The sequence below is a fragment of the Cupressus sempervirens genome, chromosome 6 (assembly GCF_028749045.1).
Source record: "Cupressus sempervirens isolate cs-2001-9-10 chromosome 6, ASM2874904v1, whole genome shotgun sequence".
In the NCBI taxonomy this organism is placed as follows: domain Eukaryota; kingdom Viridiplantae; phylum Streptophyta; class Pinopsida; order Cupressales; family Cupressaceae; genus Cupressus; species Cupressus sempervirens.
The window spans coordinates 64,483,069-64,491,255 of record NC_143123.1 but is presented as its reverse complement, the minus strand read 5'-3'; positions in this window follow the sequence as shown (position 1 = coordinate 64,491,255).

Genomic DNA, 8,187 nt, shown 5'->3' with positions numbered 1-8,187 from the left:
CCATCAACACCAGAATATGAGATATTGATCTTCTACAAAATGAGATGCATGATATAGAATTACATTTTTATACATTTGCTAAACAATTATTTACTCAGATGCCAGGTTAATTTCATTTCTCTAGTTGAACTAACATATTTTTGTTTTTATAATTTCAGTTTTATGCGTGTACTTATTAAAATTTTTAATATCTACTAGTTTTATAATAAATTTTATACATTTGAATGATATTCTAGTTTCTCTGTCTATTGATCAATCACAGGAGGGCAATTTTAAGTACACTCTTTATGGTGTTCTTGTTCATGATGGCTGGAGCACACATTCTGGTCATTATTTTTGCTTTTTTGAGTCACTTAAATCTTTCTAAATTATTTTTATGCTGGGAACTCTAGGTTATAGTCTTAGAAAAGTATTTTATTCATTAACAATTGCTTCAACCTGGCTTGTAGGTAAAGTGCACACAATGTTCTTATTGCTCAAATAAATTTGATCCTTTCTTAGATTTGAGCCTAGAGATCATTTGAGTAGATTCCTTGTTGAAAGCATTATCCCATTACACGGCAGTGGAGCAATTAGATGGGGGTGTGAAAAGAGATCAATGTGAACGATGCAAAGTAAAAGTGAAGGCTCTAGAACAACTCAAAATTGATAAAGCACCACATGTTCTTGCAATTCATCTCAAGCGCTTAAGTGTAGTTGGATCTGGAGGAAAAATTGACAAAAAAGTAGACTTTGGTTGTACGTTGGATCTCAAACCATTTGTTAGCAATTCACATGTAAGTAGCCTTTACAATATTATTTGCCAGTAGATCACATTTTTAGTGGAATCTAATAATATAGTTTTTGTAATATCTACTGGTTTTATAATAAATTGTGCACATTTGAATGATATTCTAGTTTCTCTGTCTATTGATCAATCACAGGAGGGCAATTATAAGTACACTCTTTATGGTGTTCTTGTTCATGATGGCTGGAGCACACATTCTAGTCATTATTTCTACTTTTTTGAGTCACTTAAACCTTTCTAAATTATTTTTATGCTGGGAACTCTAGGTTATAGTCTTAGAAAAGTATTTTATTCATTAACAATTGCTTCAACCTAGCTTTTAGGTGAAGTGCACACAATGTTCTTATTGCTCAAATAAATTTGATCCTTTCTTAGATTTGAGTCTAGAGATCATTTGAGAAAATTCCTTGTTGAAAGCATTATCCCATTACACGGCAATGGAGCAGTTAGATGGGGGTGTGAAAAGAGATCAATGTGAATGATGCAAAGTAAAAGTGAAGGCTCTAGAACAACTCAAAATTGATAAAGCACCACATGTTCTTGCAATTCATCTCAAGCACTTAAGTGTAGTTGGATCTAGAGGAAAAATTGACAAAAAAGTAGACTTTGGTTGTATGTTGGATCTCAAACCATTTGTTAGCATTTCACATGTAAGTAGCCCTTACAATATTATTTGCCAGTGGATCACATTTTCAATGGAATCTAATAATATAGTTTTTTAATATCTACTGGTTTTATAATAAATTTTGCACATTTGAATGATATTCTAGTTTCTCTGTCTATTGATCAATCACAGGAGGGCAATTTTAAGTACACTCTTTATGGTGTTCTTATTCATGATGGCTAGAGCACACATTCTGGTCATTGTTTCTTCTTTTTTGAGTCACTTAAACCTTTCTAAATTATTTTTATGTTGGGAACTCTAGGTTATAGTCTTAGAAAAGTATTTTATTCATTAACAATTGCTTCAACCTGGCTTGTAGGTGAAGTGCACACAATGTTCTTATTGCTCAAATAAATTTGATCCTTTCTTAGATTTGAGCCTAGACATCATTTGAGCAGATTCCTTGTTGAAAGCATTATCCCATTACACGGCAGTGGAGCAGTTAGATGGGGGTGTGAAAAGAGATCAATGTGAATGATGCAAAGTAAAAATGAAGGTTCTAGAACAACTCAAAATTGATAAAGCACCACATGTTCTTGCAATTCATCTCAAGCGCTTCAATGTAGTTGGATCTGGAGGAAAAATTGACAAAAAGTAGACTTTGGTTGTACATTGGATCTCAAACCATTTGTTAGCAGTTCACATGTAAGTAGCCCTTACAATATTATTTGCCAGTGGATCACATTTTCAATGGAATCTAATAATATAGTTTTTGTAATATCTACTGGTTTTATAATAAATTTTGCACATTGAATGATATTATAGTTTCTCTGTCTATTGATCAATCACAGGAGGGCAATTTTAAGAACACTCTTTATGGTGTTCTTGTTCATGATGGCTGGAGCACACATTATGGTCATTATTTCTACTTTATTCATTCATCCACAGGCATTTAGCATGCTTTAGATGATAATCGGCTATACATTTGCTACAGTTGTGTAGACATGTTTAATTTTGTGGAGCAAGCTCATTATAATTTGTGTATAACAGAATACAAAAAAGAGCTACAATTTTATGTAGAACCTTTTCTTTATATGGTAACACTAGTTCTACTGAAGATGCTTAGATTGATTGAAGTTATTCTTATGACATTTTGTACTCTAGGTCTATTCAGTCAGTGAGAAAAGTGTGCTTTCCCAGAAAGCTTACATGCTATTCTATATACAAGATAAGAAAACTAGCATTCAAATAGCAAGTGGGTCTGAATCTCAGTATAATGGCTCTAAACTAAAGAAGAGGGTGTCATTGAACATTGGACATCCAAAGGAAAACCACTTACAAGATTCATATGCTCCCTAGGTGATAGAAAACATGCATTCTTTCTGAACGATAGCAATCTCTTTTAGTGTTGTAGGTGTAAACAAGATATCCCAATAGGTAGAAAATTTGTCAAATGTCAATTTCATTTAGGAAATTCAAGAAAAGAACACAAGTTTTGGCCAATCATGCAGTAAACCCAGATCATCAGCAGATCATGATGCTACATTACAGATGGTGCGTCCAAGAACCAATGGTATTCAAACAAATAATGTCTTCTAGTCAAGTCATACCATAAGTAATGGATGCACATCGAATGGGTCTAGTAATAATGTTAAGAAGCAGGAATCTGAAATAAAGGGAACTGATTTTGTGGGTGATTTTAATATTATGGTTGTTAGACATTCTCAAAACTGTGATGTGAGCAATGATAATGAGAACTATATTGGTAGAAATTCTGAAGCTTATTCAAAAATTAATGGTAACAGATCATGAGAATGTCAAACATTCTACAAATGGTTTGACAGGTATTATTACTCGGCATCATGCTACTAAACTTCCAAAAAATGATTCAAATGGTAAACTTGTAGCTAGTGAGCATCTAGAGAATGGTAGTGTGGTCCACAATTCTATAGATAATGAGAGTGAGGTTGCTAAGCTCCTATCCCTAGAAGATGGTTCCTTATTTCAGGTGCTTGTTTTTTGTATTAATGTTGTAGTGTATATGTTTGTTTTTGAGAAAATTGCTTTTAGTCCTAATGAATCTTTATATGTTCCTTTTGGCAAGAAGGCAAAAATGGTACTTTGCTCTGTAAGGGAAGGGAAATGAATGGGTCATGTGTAAAAGCTATGCATCCACATAGGTTGCAAAAATATAGTCAAGAAACTAAATGTATTTCCAGCCAAAAGTACCAAAAACACCATGGTTGAAGGCGCAACAGGTTGAATATGCTTGCAGCGGGGTCCCTGTGGTAGCAATGGCAATTGGTGTCACCACCACAACAGCCTCGCCCCAGTGCTAGCTGCGGACGTCATAATTGCGACGTTCGCCCGACCATTGCGACGAAACGTGCATCGCAAACATAGCGTCTCTGTCGCAATTCTTACATGGACATCACAATTGTGATGCCAATGCAAGAATTGCGATGGCCCGTGACGTCTGTGCCGTCGCGTCCCCGTCGTAATTTTTTGAGGACGTCGCAATTGTGATGTCCAAGGAAGTAATGAGATGGATGCCACCACAACGATCCCATGTCCAGATGCCGATCTGACCCCGTCGCAATGCGTGGGGCAGATGTCGAAATTGCGACATACACTGCATGCATTGTGACAGACAGGCGTCAAAATTGTGATGTTAGAGGATAGACATCATAATTTGCAACTAAAAAACAATGACGTCTATTACTATCGCAGTGGCGACACATTGCCGTCGTAATTGTGACACTTAGCCATCACAAATCGATGCCAAATGTATTAGTGTCTAATAGAGATAAGAATTGATATGATGGGTTTAGAATAATGTTGTTTTAGGATAACTTATCAACTCTAAATGTATGTGTGTGTGTGTGTGTGTGTGTGTGTGTGTGTGTGTGTGTGTGTGTGTGTGTGTGTGTATATATATATGTATATATTATCATATTGATGTCTCTAGTAATACATTTGATTGTGTATGCCTTTTGAATCCTTGTAACACAAAACAAAAGTATGGAGTATAGATGTTTTTGGTCGAATGATAACCTTGACTACAAGTAGATGGAATCATTGCAAGACTAAGTATTGTTGTGATTATTGATATCAATATTCACCATCATATATGAGACATCATGTCCCTATGTGGGCATAATCTTTGACATTTATACAATCTCAATTAACATTTGGTAGACCATAATCATATTCATTTATAAGATATCGATTGAAAAGCTTTCGAATTATGATAGAAGCCTGATTAGTTAATGAACATTATATATATACACAAACATATATGTATATATATAACCCTTTTGAGACATAACTCAACTCTTATCAAGTATATAAGACATATAGAACAAATGTATATGTAGTAATGATAAGTACATATACTTAATATAATGTGTACTTCACTTCTAGTGAAGCTACACTTTAACACTCCCTCTTAGCAAGAAGCAGTGATATAAAAAAAATTATTCATGATATCAATATTAATGATACCTATAAACAACAATTATCTGACATTAACACTCTAAAATAGTGACTTGTCAAATAACTACAATCATAATGTTATGAACACTATCATAACATGTATTATGATCTTTGGTAGTCTAAAACAACATCTAGAGAATCATAATACTTTTGTTATCAATGACTTCTAGCATATTAGGTACATAAACTATCATAATAATAGTCCTATCATTCGTAAGATCATCACCTTACAGAGATTACCTTCTAAATATCTATGTCCATGAAAGATCTATTGGAATAGTTTAGAATAACTGGGGGGGTGTGAATTAGTTATCCAAGGTCCAAAACTCCCAATTGCACTTTTTAGTGCTTAACAAAACTCGTGCATGTATCATCTTCTTATAAACCTTACATGCATCCATTAGATCATTCATAACATAAACTTGTAGGTTACTATTCTAGGTCAAAATCACTTTGCAAATATGTAAGCATGAAACATAACAGAATCATTCATACATATGACACAAGAAACCAAATTTGGAAAAATCCACTAGTTACATGCTACTAATTCTCACTCTTCTAAAGTGATGCCCTGTAAAAGGCCAACCCTGTTAAAGGTTACAAACACACTGTTAAATGTGACCTAGTTAAAGGATTTCAATCACCCTGTTAGGAGTGAGCCTTGTTAGAGGACTTTAGGCCATTCCATTAGAATGCCACCAGGTTAAAGGATTTACAAATGACTATTAGGTCAACCTTAATCCAAAGGATTTTACCTAAACTGATACATTTATTAGAGAATAATAGTAAGGCTTGATCTGATAACAAAATACAACTCAGTTTTCATATTATAGATCTTTGTTCAGTCCTCCATTCTACTTGGCTTCATTCACTTCAGCTCTAATAGCTTGCTCACCCTTCAAGAATTCATCCTCTTAAGTCTTTACACTCTGCATGCCAATTTCGAACTCTATAGTTTGGCCACCATATGAAATAACACCCTAGACTCCTTGTTATTCTAGGTTCTCACACATGCAAACTATTTTTTCATGCCTTTTATCCCCTTATAAAGAGATTTTAGATATTTTGTCACTCAACTAGAATCTTCCATTCTAGGGTTAGGTAGGATTCATTGAATCTAACCATCTTTCTATTTTAGCTTCCTCTAGAAATTTCCTAGAGAATCCTCTTTGAACTCATCTCAAAGTGGTTCATCTTGAATTGCATTAGGCTTATTTTCCACATGGTTCACATAATCCAAGAAATCAAACTTGTCAGCTTAGATTCGTCAAGTTCACGATCCTTCTCGTAATGTTGTCACTCGACATTGACTTTCTTCTTATGCTCGACACATTCTATGTTCCTCGGCATCAACTATCAAATCACTCGATGTCAACTAAAATTCACTCAACATCCACTAAGTTCCACTTAGCTCAGTATTATCTACAATTCACTCTACATATATTGAAATTCAACTTTTCTCAGCTCCAACTGATTTTTTGTTTGGCTTACACTAACATTGCTTGGAACCTACTGTGCAAATTGTGAAGCTTAGCAGACTCAATCCATTTTACTTGTTCTTCTAAACTTAATCAGTGTATCCATCCTTTGCAACCTTAAGTAGATAACCAATCCACTATGTTATCACTATCACAATTGATCTTTATACTTCTTTTCACATATCATAACTCAAACTTTCCTCTAGGTGCTCTTGTTACCTCATTTGATCAAATCCTATTCATTAATCAAACAAATGATAGTAATCTAATCAACTAAGCACTTGTCTCTCTAGCAAATAGTAGGTTTGACATCAGTGACAAAAAAATGATTGAAACACATTCTCATACTTGTATCAATCTTTGATCAATAATCTCCCTCTTTGAAATTGATGGCAAAACATTACCAACAACAATACCAAAAAGAATTCTTTCCCTTTATCAACAATTTCAATCTTCTGTATAGGTTACAAAACTCTTTTCTAATCAATAGAAATCAATTTGTCCTCTTCACTATCTTCAACTGTCATTTTGCAGGACTTCTCCCTCTAACTTTCTTTGAGCACTCCCTCTATTTGATATTTAGGGATCTATATATTCAAGAATTGATCTTTTCTTTTCTTTTCATTTCTCCCCCTTATAGTATTTCTCCTTTTGTTCATTCTTTGAGTAGTTTTGTTCTCTAAGTACTTCATTTAGCTCTCTTCATTCTCCCTATAGATCTTCCTTTGTTACTTCATCTCCCTTTGTTAGCAGTACATCATTCTCCCTCTTTGACAACAATGCCAAAGATTTGTCATCTTATTCATGGAAATGTTTGATAATATCAGGTTCTCCCTTTGTCACCTTACTTGTGACTGATCTTTGTTCCATCTTTTGATTACTTTAGACAACCTCTAAAGCAAAGTCCACTACATCAATGTGTAACATATGTCATTCATCTAAGTTGATGCAAGGAACATGTTCAACTCCTTAAACAGCTTGGGATAGGGCTATCACCCCTAGTTTACCTCTTAGATAATCGTGAGCATCCTTAGGTAAAGCATTTGTGAATATATCAACAATCTATTCTTTTGTATTTACATATTCCATCTTCACTTCTTTGTCTTAAACTAGCTCTTTTGAGTAATGATACTTGATAGCTACATGTTTTGTCTTTGTGTGCATCACAGGGTTCTTAGATATATTTATAGCAGTTGTGTTATCACAGTAAAGTGTAACAGGTTCTATGATTTCCTCCTTCATTCCTTTGAGTAGTTGTTTGATCCATACAATGTTTGTACAATTTACTGTAGCAGCAACATATTCAACTTCAGCAGTAGATTGAGATATGAAATTTTTCTTCTTACTAGTCCAAGTAACTAGTCTCTTTCCTAAGAAGAATGCTCCAACACCTGTTCTATTTCTATCATCAACATTTCCAGCCCAATCAGTATCTGTATAGGATCTCAATTCAAATTTATTATTTTTCTTGTAATAGAGATCAAAGTCCTATGTTCCTTTTATATATCTCATTATTCTTTTAACAACCATCAAATGATTATCCTTTGGATTTGCAGATAATTTTGCAACAATCCCAACAACTAATGTAATGGCAGGTTTTCTATGCACAACATATTGCAATATTCCAATCATAGACCTATACAAAGTTTGGTTCATATCAGCAGAATCATTATTCTTGGATAGTTTGTGTGCTGTCATCATAGGTGTACTAACAATATTTGAATCTTCTAATCCAAAGGCTTTCAATATTTCCTTCACATACTTAGACTAAGTGATGTAATTACATTGCATGTGATATACTTGCAAGCCAACAAAGAATTTAA